The sequence below is a fragment of the Myxine glutinosa genome, chromosome 9 (assembly GCF_964187855.1).
Source record: "Myxine glutinosa chromosome 9, kmMyxGlut1.1, whole genome shotgun sequence".
In the NCBI taxonomy this organism is placed as follows: domain Eukaryota; kingdom Metazoa; phylum Chordata; class Myxini; order Myxiniformes; family Myxinidae; genus Myxine; species Myxine glutinosa.
In genome coordinates, this window is record NC_136269.1 from 117,018,314 (window position 1) to 117,035,290 (window position 16,977).

A 16,977-nucleotide genomic window follows, 5' to 3' on the forward strand; every position below is an offset into this window, starting at 1 on the left:
AAGGCTGCAACATAACAAAATGTGAAAAAAGTGAAGGGGTCTGAGTACTTTCTGAATGCACTGTACGTATGGGTTCAAACAGCTATACGAAAATCATTCATTTACAGAAACTGCATTACGATCGGTCAGCAAAGTGGGTGTTCAATGTCCACTGACATCAGATAAAACGCATGCGCCAAGTTTCTTTTCCAGTAAAAGATTCGTGAAATTCCAAAAAAGGTTCCATCACATAATTAAAAAATTAATCTTGGTTCACCTCTCCAGAAATCCTAATTTATTGTATATGCTTAGTAACTGGAAACTGCAAAGGAAGAGTGTGAGAATTTAAAATGTGGTGGAAAATAAAATAAAGGAAAAACAGAAGGAGGAAAGATAGAGAAGAGAGGGGAGGGGAGTTTGGAAAAGGTAAGGAGAAAATTGAACCAGACTTGTTGGCCTAATTGATAGAGTGTCCACCCCAAGTCTGGGAGGTTGACGGTTCGATTCTGACCTTTCAAAATGGTACATCTTGTTGACACTCAGCATTTAAAGGAAAGGTCACGTAAAAACTGTGGATGGCATCCATGAGGAGGAAGAGAATTATCATCAATTGTTCCCACCGAGTGCGCAGAAATAAAGCAACATCATAAAGGAGACGTTACATGTAGCCAGAGTGCCCCAGGAAGTTACGTCACTTTCCGCAAAGTAAGTGGCTGTGTTGTCTGAAGTCAATTCTGCTGTTCTCATGAATTTGTCCACATGTGTGTGTGATCTGTGTTACAGCTCTTGCATACGCCTCAGACACTAAAAACCAAAAAAAACGTGGAAATGAGGTTTCCAGAAGATTGGAGTACATCAAGATGAGGAAAGGGGATGTAGGGCACGAAAGATGAGGTGTGGGGTGGGGGAGGTTCAAAAACTCAAACTTTTCATAAAAATTTTTTTTTTTTTTTTTTTTTGTATACTGAATCGAGGCTCGTGAAAGAGCTGACATTTACTTCACAAACAAATCAACCAGACAAACAAAATATATAAAAAGAGGGAGCGGAAGACAAGATGGGGAGAGAAGGGGAAGCACACAAACACAACATTTGAGAGCAGGGAGATGTGTGGGAGGGAGAGGGTTTGGGGGGAGGAGGCATGGAAAAGGGGGGGGGGGGGGGGGAAGCTATACTATCAAGCTATACTTATACTATAAAGAAAGCCTCGGTAGCGACAGTGATGTCAAAATAAGTTACCTTCAAATTCATGTAAGGTTAAGTATATCCTTCAATACGCTGCACACAATAGCAGATAAATAGATGTAGGAGGCAAAGCAAATCGAAAATTTCCATCTTATTTGGAACTGCTGAGCGGTTGACCTCCGCTAGATTTATTCCTTGGTGCAAAATCACTTTCAGACTGTACAGTGTTTGGTTTCTACCAATATCCCCCCAAAACCCACCACCTCCCCCCCCCCCCCCCCATCCCATGCCATGCCCCTCACCACCCCCCCCCCCCACCCCATCCTATGCCCCCCAGTCCTTCCATCCCTCCCCTGATTCTTACCCACACTCATATCTGCACATACCTGGGCAAAAAAAAAAGGAGAAATAGACGCAACAGACACTACCTGGTTTCTATTACAAACCTATGGTATCACTTCTGCCCTTGTACACACATGATCTAATCATTCTCCCCTGAACAGCACTTGGAAAGAGGCACCTTATGTACAAGCTTTCAAAACACATTACCGACCTCCGTAATTGTTGAAGGCCGCTGACTTAGGAAACTGGAAAGCAAAAAATGTACCTCCTCGCTTCCTTTTCACTCCCTCAAATCTGCTCTGGTCCACACCATTGTGCCAGACAGAACCTGAAACTGGCAAATCACCCTAAAAAAAGATCCCACTGGACTCAGAAAATCGGTCCCAAAAGCCTTCGTCTGGCTGTGAAAGTACATGATGAAAGGTTCTAAATGTTGGCCTCAAGTTGAAAGTTATGAGTAATTAAAAAACAAAACAACAGGTAAAAAGTTATAGTTTGTAATAGCGACTCAGAAACCTCCAAATAAACCAAAATCTATATCGTTGGTAATAGTGTAGCAGCATAGCAAACCTGTTGTGCATTTTGTGATACAAGCACCAAATTTGGCACAAATGTACATTAATATGTTGCGAACATTTTCAGATATTGGGCCACTTGAAATTCCGTAATTTTTTTTTTCAATTTTTTTCAAATTTCGTAATTTCAAATTTTTCGGGTGACACCGTCACAATTTCGGTCTTCGAGGCCGGCCGATATAGTGGGGCGGCTTAGCCCAAATATTCAAAAGAATTGTGCATTTTGTGATACAAGCACCAAATTTGGCACAAATGTACATTAATATGTTGCGAACATTGTGTGGTCAGCAATGAAGACGAGAGTCTGAATTACATGTATGCAAAAGACCTTGTGAACCAGTGAAGCAAATACACGGGTAAGCATGAATTAAATCTAGGGCATGATATAATTTCCATGATGTTTACCTCTACACTCAATGGTGGAAGGAGGTAATGTTTTGATCCCAGCTTGTCTGTATGTCTGTTTGTCTGTTAGTCCACAAAATTCCAGACAAAGCTTGTAGTAGTGGTAGTTGTAGTGGTAGTGGTGATAACAGAAATTGTTATATAGAACTGAACTTATATTATTATTATATGCAGAAAATAACTTCATTTCTATATGCCCTGCAGTGGACAGGTTAATTGGTTTATGCACTGAAGGGGTCACCCTGGTGTGCACTGCTGTGTTCTGCCTCACTGAGTTGTTCAGGTATGATGTACTCAGCACAAGCTTCCGGTCGGCCCGGAGGTGGGGTTGCGGGGCCTGTCACGGAACGTCAAAACAAACGGCCTGCCGGGGCCGCCCAAAAGTCGGGCGTGAGGGGCGCGTCCACTAATGGAACGCCTCTCGCTTCCCAGATCGAGGGCCACGTGGTCAGGAGAACCTCGTCCCTTCCGGTCACACTTTGCCTATCGGCCGGCCTCGAAGACCGAAATTGTGACGGTGTCACCCGAAAAATTTGAAATTACGAAATTTGAAAAAATTTGAAAAAAAAAATTACGGAATTTCAAGTGGCCCAATATCTGAAAATGTTCGCAACATATTAATGTACATTTGTGCCAAATTTGGTGCTTGTTTCACAAAATGCACAATTCTTTTGAATATTTGGGCTAAGCCGCCCCACTATAATGGTAAGTTTTCTCAAGGTGCTTCAGACCTTGAAAGAAAGAAGTGGAATTTGTTGTTTTCATGCAAAGTAACCCAAAGCTATATAAAAAAAACAGCTCTATGCAATCCCGTCCGAGTTGATAACATAGCTCGTCCGTAAGCCGGCCGGTGTCAGGCTGTGTGCACGATCCAATTTATCCGGTTAAAACAGTCACCATGGTGTATTGTGCCAGCAGCAGTGCCGCATCTTGGAGCTCACCACCATGTGGAACCACCGCAAAAGCCAGCTGCCCTGCATGCAATGACTATCTTGATGCAAAAAAAAAAAAAACTCCACAACAATTTTCTAAAAAGTCGACCTTGGCGGAACCATGACCACATCAACCTTGCCGGCACATTAAACGAGATAGACGTTTTTGTTTTTTTGTATACAGAATCGAGGCTCATGGAAGAGCTAACACATTTAACATGGCAACATGCACAGACACATAAAACATACGATGAAGGGAGTGGGAGACAAGAGGGGGAGAGAAGGGGAGAGAGGGGGAAGCACACAAGCACAACAACAGTAGAGAACAGGGACGTCGGTAGATCTGTGGAAGCGGGTAGCCAGGGGAGAAGGGAGGGGTACATGGTATAAAGCAAATTAACACTTCTAGGAATTTCAGGAAAGAAGTTGGGGATTTAAAGAGGCGAATTTTAACGGGGGTAGAAAAGATCAAGGTTTTGGATAGGGGAAGATAAGAGATGGTGGTGAACAGCTGTTTTAAAGACCTGGACGGAGGAGTGGGATTGAAGAGAGTGAGGGAGTTTGTTCCAGAGGCGGGAGAAAAGAGGAATCAAAGAGTGAAGGTGAGCAGAGTCTTGATTTTGGCAGTTTCACCAGAAGAGGGTTGCTGGCAGATCTTGTGCGTCCTGCAGGAATATTTTGAGGACAGAGCACAGACAGAGCAGGGGGAGTTAGGCTGGAGAGGAGTCGGTAGAAGACAGAAAGACCACCAATCTGCCTGTGGTGAGAGAGAAAGGCCCTCAGAATCAGCTTCATCGCGGGAGATTCCAATGATTCTGAATGCTTTGGTTTCAACCGCGTGAAGCCGAGCTGGGTGCGAGGCAGGAGCACCAGCCCAGAGGGGAGAGCAGTATTCCATTGAGCTGCGGATAAAAGCTTTGTGTGTGGTGAGGAGCTCAGAAGTGCCCAGAAAGGACTTTGCATGACGGAGCATGCCCAGTCGGCGACTGGCTTTGGAGGCCAGCTTGGAAATGTGGTTTTCCCAGGAAAGATCATGGCAGATAGTGAGACCCAAAATCTTGAGTGACAGAACTTCTTGGAGAGGATTATTCAGAAAGTAGATGGGAGGGCTGTCCAGTCGGTCTTTTCGGAGAGACATCGTAAGAGTGTGAGATTTGTCAGGATTGAAAGACATGTTCCACTTGTTTGCCCAGTCTGTGATTTTGTCCAGGTCTGCAGAGAGTGAGGAGGCTGCAGACTGCCGATCTGAGGAATGAGGAATGGAGCGGCAGAGAGTTGAGTCATCAGCAAAGAGATAGAGAGGATTCTCCAGAGTCGGAGAGATCATTGATGAAGACCAGAACACTGCCTTGTGGAACTATTTCGTGATATGGATCTCGAGTCAGAATGTAGTGGGACAAAGGGGTTAAATTTTTTTTTTTAATCCCACTCGAGGAAAGGAAATACATTGAGTTAAGAAGATAAGGTTGAGTAAAGAGATGACATGCTATCTGTGGATAAAATACAGACCTTATTAACCAAATAGGTTTTTGCCCAAGTTCTCTTGAGAGTCCTTGGGGCCTTACTATCCTATATGAAGGATAGCGATTGCATCACTTTGATCGGGAGTGACTGTGCTACAATCGCTTTGAAGGACTAATCTGCGAGATCCCTCTTTATTTGGCAGAAACGGAGTCACCCAAGAAAACCTCATCCAGGAGAAGACGTCATTCTCGCCCCCAAGACCAAGACGGCGTTTAACCACAAATTGGCAGTGGTTATATTTATAGAGCCCTGGCTTTATCACATCACAAGCTGGCCTGTTGCTGCAATAAAACTTTTATCTCTCCAGTGTTTCATCTTACAAGTTAATGAAGTCAAGAAGTTTGAAACATGGCTTAGCGTTGCCATCATCAAAAAATAAATAAAAACATATGAACACTCATTTGACTGTCACACTGTCTTTTCATTGGCTGACTGGTCTGTGATATGGCCTGAGCAATTTGGAGGACTCATGCTACCTTTAGAGGAAATTGTAAGCCTAATGTCCTTGTTATTCAAGAAGATAGTCTCCTGTGGTCAACCATGTACAAGATCCTCCATCAAATCTTGGAAACTTTAGAATAAACTCTGGCTGTCTGTAAAATGAATGGTAAGGTATAACATGTTGGAAAGACAAAATAAGGTGTAGTAGGGTGTATGAACCTGTGCTGGCGTTTGGTCGGCAATACGGTGTATGAGGTATGCGCACTTGCCTTTGAGCCGTCTAGCCTGGGTTCAAATGTTGACCCAGCGATGACCTGTCACACCCGTGTTTCACACGCAGGGCGAGCACAGTCCATCAGAATTGGACGTTAAGCCAGAGGACCCAGCACTTTTTTATAACAATAATAATAATAATACGAGTTCCCTTGCCAGGAACCTCAAGGCAGGACAAGGTCATTAGGCCCGTAAGGTCTGTGCAATGCTTGCCAACCTATGGTTGTTTGTCCATGCTCTATTGGTTCACGAGTTATCAAACAGAGTGACCACTATATTCGTCATGGGTGTGTGTCTGTCTGTGTGTCTGTCTGTGTGTCTGTCTGTGTGTCTGTCTGTGTGTCTGTCTGTGTGTCTGTCTGTGTGTCTGTCTGTCTGTCTGTCTGTGTGTCTGTCTGTGTGTCTGTCTGTCTGTCTGTGTGTCTGTCTGTCTGTGTGTCTGTCTGTCTGTGTGTCTGTCTGTCTGTGTGTCTGTGTGTCTGTCTGTCTGTGTGTCTGTCTGTCTGTGTGTCTGTCTGTCTGTGTGTCTGTCTGTCTGTGTGTCTGTCTGTCTGTGTGTCTGTCTGTGTGTCTGTCTGTCTGTGTGTCTGTCTGTCTGTGTGTCTGTCTGTCTGTGTGTCTGTCTGTGTGTCTGTCTGTGTGTCTGTCTGTGTGTGTGTCTGTCTGTGTGTGTGTCTGTGTGTGTGTCTGTGTGTGTGTCTGTGTGTGTGTCTGTGTGTGTGTCTGTGTGTGTGTGTCTGTGTGTGTGTCTCTGTGTGTGTGTGTGTGTGTGTGTGTGTGTGTGTGTGTGTGTGTGTGTGTGTGTCTGTGTGTCTGTCTGTGTGTCTGTCTGTGTGTCTGTCTGTGTGTCTGTCTGTGTCTGTCTGTCTGTCTGTCCGCAGCATAACTACCCGATGATATCATCCGATCTTGATGAAACCTGGGTGGGAGGTTGATATCATGATCTAGTTGTGTCCTGCCTAGAGTGGGCGTATTGTGCCCATTGTGGGCGGAGCGACGCCCGAAAAAGATGTCTTTTTAGGGGGTAATCGTGTTCAAGCTACATCTTCTCCGAGGAGGTTGGTGGAATCTGACAGGGGTTTTGGTATTTGGTTAGGCCAATGTCATGTGTCCAGCCCCACAGAACTCGATTTTTCATTTTCGCCCCAAGGTCAAGGTCACAAGGTCACGAAATTTAGAAAAGTCGATTTTTGATGGTTTTATTACATTGTTCGCTTCCTGATAGGGTGAAATGTCGTACATGATCTTATATTATCACATACATCATGAAATACAAGTTTTCCAACAAATTTCAGAATCTTCGACCTTTGACCTTTGAAGGTCACAAAGGTCAAATTTTCAAAGTTGTCGGAATCAAACCGAATTTTTGGTATTGTGTAGCTAACCTCATAACTGATTATACATTATTTTCTATCATTTCAAGGTCAGTAACCTTCGTTTTGACATATCTAGGCCAGCACCACACACAATTACATACAGCTGGCTCTTAAAGGCCTGCGCATGCAGCGCATTGGGGCCCTTTGTAAATAGGCATGCACACCGCATGTCGGGGGCTGACACCTGCCACGTGGGCCTCCGACCCCCTAGTTTGGGCCTGTTTCGGTTATAGTCCGTCCTTTGTCATTGAATACCGCTCGCTCGTGAACCATCGTCGTCTCCTGACTTGCCCTTTTTAAATTCTGAGTGTTAAACAAGGAAGCAGCACGTCGCATTTTCAAGGTATTTGTACAATTTGGCCGGGGTTTGAACCACCAACCTCCCAGACTCGAGACGCTCGAATCATTACACCACCGAGTCTGGTTTGTAGGTGGATGTTAAAAATCCCTCGGTGCCCTCCAGGAAGAGAAGGCGAGTCATCTCCAGCATCCTTAAACTACTAATTCCTGCCTGTATCACCTTTTGTTGAATGTCATGCCCGGCCGGGCAGTTTGAACTGACAACTTTTCCTGAACTACCCATTAAGGTGTGAATAGCTGGGGTGGTGGTGGTGGTGGTGGTAGTAGAATAAAGTAATGTAATATGGTGTATGACCCACGTTGGGAAAAAAATAAAAATAAAAATTATTTATAAGGATCAATGGAGAAGGTGGATCAGACTCGGCAACGGTTGCTCGAGTGAGATGTGCATGGAAGAAGTTTCGGGAACTGAGTGGCGCGCTGATGAGGAGGAGAGTGTCACTGAAGCTGAAGGGAAAGGTGTATGCTGCATGTGTGAGAAGTGTTATGATTTATGGGAGCGAGACGTGGGTAATGAACGTAGAGCAGCAACGAAGGCTGGAAAGGGTGGAAATGCGAATGGTTCGGTGGATGTGCGGAGTATCGTTGAGAGAGAGGAAGACAAATGATGAATTGCGAAAGATGATGGGAATAGAGCCTGTGATTGATGCTGTGAAGAGGAACAGGTTGAGATGGTTTGGTCATGTGTTGAGGAAGGATGAAAGTGACTGGTTGAGAAGAGTGATGGAAGTTAATGTAGAAGGAAGTAGAGGACGGGGACGACCGAGAAAGACTTGGCTAAAGATGGTGGAAGAAGAAATGCGGGCAAGGGGGTTAACAAGGAGAGATGCAGAAAATAGGGCAAAATGGAGAAGATTGTCATGGGGACCGCAAGGCTAACCCCCGCTCTAGCAGGGAAAATGGCCTTAAAATGCATGTTGTTGATGTACACAGACAGTGACACATCTTGCTTCATCAAGACTGATCCAGTACTCTAATAATTACTGGGATGGACCCACTGATGGTGGATCTCAAATTGCAAAACTTCTATAAGCACTTGTATATGTAACAACAACAACAACAACAACAACAACAACAACAACAAGAAGAAGAAGAAGAAGAAGAAGAAGAAGAAGAAGAAATGAAGCAAAGAAAGATACACAGATGCTTTTTCCAAATTCAGTTTCTGCTCCTAAAAGCATCATGCTTCGTCAAAAAGGTGGTGAGGACCCAACCTAGGAGAGGACCCAGAGCATTAGGCCTTTAATTACCCCCACACCATCCCCATAAGTGATGCCCACCGCCATCCCCATAAGTGATGTGGATGTACCCTTGGCGGGAATTTTATCTCGGGACCAGCTGCCTGCTAGTACTGCCAAAACGAAGACCAGTAAGGAAAACAACTTGTAATAGACTTGGTGAAGGTGCTAATTACCAGGGGGTGTTTTCAGCTTCTAGACTGCTAGTAATTAATCCACTCACAAGACATATGGAATGCTCAAACATCCAACGTCTCAAATGAAACCCAGGCAGAAATGAACTTGATGAGTGGGATGAATGGGTATTCCAAATCCAATGTGCTCAAAACAACAACCACATAGGCCTTGGGCCACCTATCCCCCTTCCGGTGTCGCGGTAGTATTTTACTGTGAAGGCTACTTTGGGTAACCATCGTAATTGTCTTGTTCTTCGCAACCGTGGTTGCTGTTATGGTTGCGGTGAAGATATACGGTGGCACTTAAGGAATAGCAAAAGCCCGGTTATTCCCCTGGGAACGCCATGAAAGCTAAAGGTCAGCTAGGCTCTAGGCCTGAGGATTGCACGTACTGCTTACCATGCACCTCAAGTTCCGTGCTCGGGTGTCACCCTGCTGCGGATCTAAATGTATGCACAAACAGTGCTCACCATGCACTGTACCCATGCACTGTACGCTCCTTGTTCAGGTGGCACTCTGCTGCAGATCTAAATGTACGTACGTTCCCATGCCCACTATGCACTGTACAATCCTTGTTCTGGTGGTACTCTGCCGCAGATATAAATGTACGTACAAACGATGCTCACTGTACCCATGCACTGTACGATCCTTGTTCAGGTGGCACTCTGCTGCAGATCTAAATGTACATATGTTCTGTGTTCACCATGCACTGTACATTTGTTGTGTGCTCACCATGCACTGTACATTCGGTGCTCACCATGCACTGTACGATCCTTGTTCAGGTGGCACTCTGCTGCAGATCTAAATGTACGTATGTTCTGTGTTCACCATGCACTGTACATTTGTTGTGTAATCACCATGCACTGTACATTCCGTGCTCACCATGCAATGTACGATCCTTGTTCAGGTGGTACTCTGTTGCAGGTCTAAATGTACTTTCGTTCCATGCCCACCATGCACTGTAAAATCCTTGTTCAGGTGGCACTCTGCTGCAGATCTAAATGTACGTACTTTTTGTGCTCACCATGCACTGGTGTTGGGCTAGCGGCTAGGGTGCCGGCTTCGGATCCTGGGTTCGAATCCCGGTCAATCGCTGAATTAACGCCAGGGGGGTTGACTCAGCCCGTCATCCTTCCGAGGTCGGCAAATTGAGTACCAGTTCACTGGTAATTCCCTGTTTGTCGTTAAAGGCGGCAAAAAGGGTTGGCGTCAAGAAAGGCATCCGGCCGTAAAACATTGCTTCAAAAAGGGGACCAAAAAACAACAACAACCACGGTTCCCGAAAAAGGCCAACCCCCACCTTGCGGGGAAAAATGGCCTCTAAAGGTGGTTATTTTATTTTATATATGCACTGCACCCTCCATACTCACCATGCACTGCACAATCCTTGTTCAGGTGGCACTCTGCTGCAGACATAAATGTGTTTGTTCAGTGATCACCATGCACTGTACCCTCCATGCTCACCACGCACTGTACAATCCTTGTTCAGGTGGCACTCTCCTGCAGATCTTAATGTACGTACTTTTTGTGTTCACCATGCACTGTACCCTCCATGCTCACCACGCACTGTACAATCCTTGTTCAGGTGGCACTCTCCTGCAGATCTAAATGTATGTACTTTTTGTGTTAAGCATGCACTGTACCCTCTATGCTCACCACCCACTGTACAATCCTTGTTCAGGTGGTACTCTGCTGCAGATCTAAATGTACGTACTTTCCGTGTTCACCATGCACTCACTGTACGTTCTGTGCTCGGGTGGCACTCTGCTGCTTATCAAAGGGAATGTTTACAGGAACACATCACGTTCACCTTTAATGCTGTTGCCCATATGCACTATAAGAGATATCATTTTGTTATCAACAAGAACTCCTGCAATAAATCGGAGTGGTACCCGTGAACTGTGTGCCCTCGCCTGGGGGCTACGATAAAGATTTCTGCACAACAGCTGGGGTTGGGGGAGACAACCATCAGTCTATCCCGGCAGCTGGTAGCCGTTCTGACGGGAAAAGGAGAAAGTATGGAAGCCGAGGTGAACATGAATAGGATGGACATGGGAGGATGGAGAAGATGATTGGTCGATGCTGTTATGCACAAGACCTATGATAACCTTCATGTAATGACTCGTATGAGTTATCTCGCATTATTGGAATAAGAACAAGTTCACTTCTACGGATTGGGAATCAACCTAGTTGGGAAATTGGGAATAGGGAATTCTACTTCGGCCCCTTGGATTGGGAAAGGACTCCTCCTTCCCGCTCACACAACACGAGTGGCAATTGGTACGTACGCGTCTCGGAACATATACATTAGATATTAAACGTACAGACGTAACAATGTGTACATTAAATGTACGTACACGTACAAACATTAAACATACATGCGTTGCAATGTGTATAATAAATGTACATGTTCCGTAGTGTGGATAGTATAATGCACATATGCATACCGCAATATACATATTGAATGTACACGTACCGCGATGTACATGTACGTGTACCGCAATGTACACGTATAGCAATGCACATATCGAATGTACACGTACATGTACCGCAATGTACACATACTGCAATGTGCATGCAACACAATGTACATATCGAATGTACACAGTGCAATGTACATAGCGAATGTACACGTTCACATACCGCAATGTACATATCGAATGTACATGTTCACGTACCGCAATGTACATATCGAATGTACACGTACCGCAATGTACGTATCGAATGTACACGTACCGCAATGTACATATCGAATGTACACGTACCGCAATGTACATATGGAATGTACACGTACCGTAATGTACATATCGAATGTACACGTACCGCAATGTACATATGGAATGTACGCCTACCGCAATGTACATATCGAATACACACGTACCGCAATGTACATATCGAATGTACACGTACCGCAATGTACATATCGAATGTACATGTACCGCAATGTACATATCGAATGTACACGTACCACAATGTACATATCGAATGTACACGTACCGCAATGTACATATCGAATGTACACATACCACAATGTACATATCGAATGTACACATACCACAATGTACATATCGAATGTACACGTACTGCAATGTACATATCGAATGGACACGTACCGCAATGTACATATCGAATGTACACGTACCGCAATGTACATATCGAATGTACACGTACCGCAATGTACATATCGAATGTACACGTACCGCAATGTACATAATCGAATGTACACGTACCGCAATGTACATATCGAATGTACACATACCACAATGTACATATTGAATGTACACGTACCGCAATGTATATATCGAATATACACATACCACAATGTACATATCGAATATACACATACCGCAATGTACATATCGAATATACACATACCGCAATGTACATATCAAATATACACATACCGCAATGTACATATCGAATGTACACATACCGCAATGTACATATCGAATGTACACGTACCGCAATGTACATATCGAATGTACACGTACCGCAATGTACATATCGAATGTACACGTACCGCAATGTACATATCGAATATACACATACCGCAATGTACATATCGAATGTACACGTACCGCAATGTACATATCGAATGTACATGTACCGCAATGTACATATCGAATGTACACGTACCGCAATGTACATATCGAATGTACACATACCGCAATGTACATATCGAATGTACACGAACCGCAATGTACATATCGAATATACACATACCGCAATGTACATATCGAATATACACATATCGCAATGTACATATCGAATATGCACATACCACAATGTACATATCGAATATACACATACCGCAATGTACATATCGAATATACACATACCGCAAAGTACATATCGAATATACACATACCGCAAAGTACATATCGAATATACACATACCGCAATGTACATAATATCGAATATACACATACCCCAATGTACATATCGAATATACACATACCGCAATGTACATATCGAATATACACATACCGCAATGTACATATCGAATATACACATACCGCAATGTACATAATATCGAATATACACATACCGCAATGTACATATCGAATATACACATACCGCAATGTACATATCGAATATACACATACCGCAATGTACATAATATCGAATATACACATACCGCAATGTACATATCGAATATACATTATACATGTACACACGTATGGCAATGCTATTGTCTGCAATTAACGTACATGTACGCATACCGCAATGTCGGCTACATATTGAATGTACACTTACGTGTACCGTAACGTACACAGCAAATGCACACGCACCACTATGTATGTATACACTATACCGGTACACTGAACGTACACGCAATTGGAGTGAGAATCGATCGTAACAAGCGGAAACGAGCAGGAAAGAAACGCATCCGCTCCCTTAGCGGGACATGTACTCTCTCCCTCTCTCTCTCTCTTTCGTTCGAGCATCGCCTCATCACATCAAAGCGCCGCCACGTGTGGATGGATATTAGAGATGGCTGCACCTTGCACACAGTAAGCAATGGGCACGCACACAGTAAGCAATGGGCACGCACACAGCACAGTCGCTTTGGTCACTCGCATACCTGTTCCGAAATAGCCCGATTGGACCCCTCGCGCACCAAGCAACCGTTCCCGGCAAAGCGCTTTCTCGAGTGCCGCTGCCGCGCCGCCCCCGCCAGTGGCCGGCTCCGGCAGAGGGCCGGCCCGCGCCGCCTGCCCCACTAGTCTCCGCCCCGAGCCCAGCCAAGCCCCGCCCAAAGGCGATCAGCTGACGAAGACGTACCGACCGTGATCCTCGCGCCGCTCCGAGTCCCCGTGACGCGACAATTCCGTCGAACCCGTTTGGCCTCGTGTCGCGCACTGATCATTGTGTGAAAAATCGAAGCGAGCTGCTCCACCACAAAGCTCGGACGTTACTAACAAAACGATTTCCTTAGCAATTACAGGTAATTACAGGGCGTTTCTAGGACTGTTGTGTACGTATCTTATTAACAAGAAGGTGGGATTATTATATAACAACACCTTGTTGAACAAGGGACAAGAACACGGTACGATCCGTGATGGGACCTGCACATGTCTGGTGGGACATGAGATCTGTTCCCGATGGATGTCTTGCGTATGTAATCTGTTCCACCGGAAGTTATTGTACGCAAGGTAAGGGGGGGTTGGGGGGGTGGTCGGGGACAAATTACATATGACAGACCGCAACACCCTATTGGGATACTGTATGACGCTGTATAATATGGTAAAAACCTGTGGACTGGGGTCATTCTTCAATGAACTTAACCAGTGTGACTACACCGGAAAACACAAACACACCCACACGCAGGTGAGGAAAAGGTAATGAACGAGTGGCTCCTGAAGGGGAACGCTTTCCTCATCTAGAAATCTGAAGAAATCCAACTACTTCACAAATATCCCCAGCAACTTATCTACCAAAAAAGCATACAGACTTCCAACAGGAATCATCACAGTGGCGATGGAACACCACCTAACACAACAAGGAGGCCGAGAGGGAGAACAGAAGGTATGTAAAAGAGGATGTCATGGAAAAATAGACCACTTACTACTAAACAAGGCCGTACTCAAAAACTGTAAAACCAGAAAAACCTAATTGTCCACAACCTGGATGGACTATAAAAAAAAAAGCTTTTTATAGTGTCCCACATTCATGGATGATATGATGCATGCAATTGTACAAGATCTACCCCCAAATAATCAAACTGGTAGAGAAAGCAATGGAGCTTTGGAATACCACATTGATATTACGGCATTCAGAAAGGAAGATTGAAATATCAGGATTGAAGATACGTCGAGGAATCTTCCAGGGCAATAGCCTTTGCCCCCTCCTGTTCTGCCTGGCGCTGGACCCACTGAGAAACTTCATTAAGCAGCAAGGACATGGATACACCCAAACATCCAACAGAAGATCACCCAAAGAAACAGGAACGGTGACATATCTACTGCACATGTATGCTCTAAAACTTTCCACCAAACGACCAGAAATTGGCAGAACAACTGAAATTAGTGAAACGGTACTCTGATGACATCTAGATATAATTTCCCTGGATAAGTGTGCCAAATGCACATTCATACAAGGTCGACCAACAAAAATGGACGACGTAAAAAATGGACCTGGAAACCACTACAGCGAGGTCGATGGCGAACCATCACAAATCACCACACTTCCCATCTAAAGCAAAGTTGCAAGATGGCAATTGTTACATATTCCATGCATACCCCAATGTTGCTTGCATATACACAAAGTTTTATTTTAAAAATATGCCTATAATTTCAATTGTTTTTGATATTTCACCTTTTGACCGCACTCCATGGCTCCACAGGAGGAGGTCCAGTGAGACAGATTGGGCATAGACAAAGAAGGCTCAATGGAATGGCAAAGAAGAGGTCAGCGCAACTTGGATGGAGAACGAATCATTATTAATGCCAAAGAACAAGGACACTACGCCAATGGCTTTAAGAAAATAGTGTGACTGAGTCATTCGGACAAGTGTAGGTTCTGCATCGGACAAACGAGGTACGAGCCACCTCCTATCAGGATGTAAAACACTCAAGTCAGAGCAGCTGTACACACAAAGGCACAATAAAGTATGTCAAGTAATCCACTGGCACACCTGCGAAAGTCTCAATATCCCAGTTCCAGAAAACTCACGGAAACATGAACGAAAAGTAATCACTGAAAACAAGGAAGGAAGTAATGCTCATGTTGGACCTAATGTTCCCATCAAGGGTGAACATAGAAAACAAAGCATTGCGACCGGATATTGCACTGAAGTACAAAAAAGAAAAGAAGGCATAGCTAATTGAGGTGTCAGTACCCAACGATGTTGGTCTAAACAATGCAGAAATCAAGAAAAAGACCACATGCTTAAGCCCTCAAAAATGAAGTGAAAACATCCTGGAAGCTGAAGAGAGCAAAAATTGTACCAGTGATTCTTGGAGTAATGAGAATGATAAAAAAAACCTTTGGGTTATCTTAAAAACCATCCCTGGGAATATTACGACAAACAAACTGCAGTTGGAAGCTGTCTGAGGTTCGGTGACGATCCTGAAAAGAGCCTTTGGAACAAAACTTTGAGAAAAACAAAAAAACTTCACAAGCTAGTTCATGAATAATGATCCCTTACTGAAACGGAGGTGGATACTTTCAGACCCGGAAGGACTCCGTCCCACCTTCTGCAACCTGCATATGGAGATAACAACCAACGTCACACCCACACACACATACAAACACACACACACAAACATACACAAACAGATGCATGTGCTTATACACCTATACACACATACACACACACACACACACACAGACACACACACACACACACACACACACGCATACATACACAAACATACACAAACATATGTATGTGCTTATACACCGATACACACACACATACACACACACACACACACACACACATCTCGTTTTTTCATTTATGTTCCTCAAAATTATATTTCTCTCTTTTATTCACACACACACACACACACACACACACACACACACACACACACACACACACACACACACACATGTCGTTTTTTCATTTCTGTTCCTCACAATTCTATCTCTCTCTTTTATTCACAGACACACACACACACGCACACACACACACACACACACACACACACACACACACGCACACACACACACTTAATTAATTGTACAGTATCGGTTGTTCCTAAACTTAAACATAAATAATTTAAAGGATTGTTGTAAATGATGTTAATTTCACAACATCCCAAATTCAACTTTATTTAAATTGTAAACCTCAAACATCGTTTCTCCACCTAAAGCAAGAACGTTAACCCGTAAGTAGTGTGTGTGTGTGTGTGTGTGTGTGTGTGTGTGTGTGTGTGTGTGTGTGTGTGTGTGTGTGTGTGTATGTGTGTGTGTATGTGTGTGTGTGTGTGTGTGTGTGTGTGTGTGTGTGTGTGTGTGTGTGTGTGTGTGTGTGTGTGTGTGTGCGCGTGCGCGTGCGCGCTCTTCCCGAAGACACCAGGTTCATGCTGCCAAAGCCGTGTCACGTCAAGGAATACATCGCGAGGTTTTCCTTTTGTTTGCTAATTGCTACCCAGTCCGGGATGTAATATGATTCCATAAATAGTCGCGGCATGCAGTGATCCGAAGATGGGAGGGATTCACGAA

General features: G+C 44.3%; 1 protein-coding gene across 1 annotated transcript in view; it reads right to left on the reverse strand.

Annotated features, from left to right (window-relative positions):
• LOC137435052 (disheveled-associated activator of morphogenesis 2) overlaps positions 1-13,563 on the reverse strand; it is a 320,317-nt gene extending 306,754 nt beyond the window's left edge. Inside the window, exon 1 of the mRNA XM_068128440.2 lies at positions 13,391-13,563. The gene's annotated coding sequence lies outside the window, so the exon portion shown is untranslated. The remainder of the gene's footprint in view (positions 1-13,390) is intronic.
• Between the last annotated feature and the right edge of the window lie 3,414 nt (positions 13,564-16,977).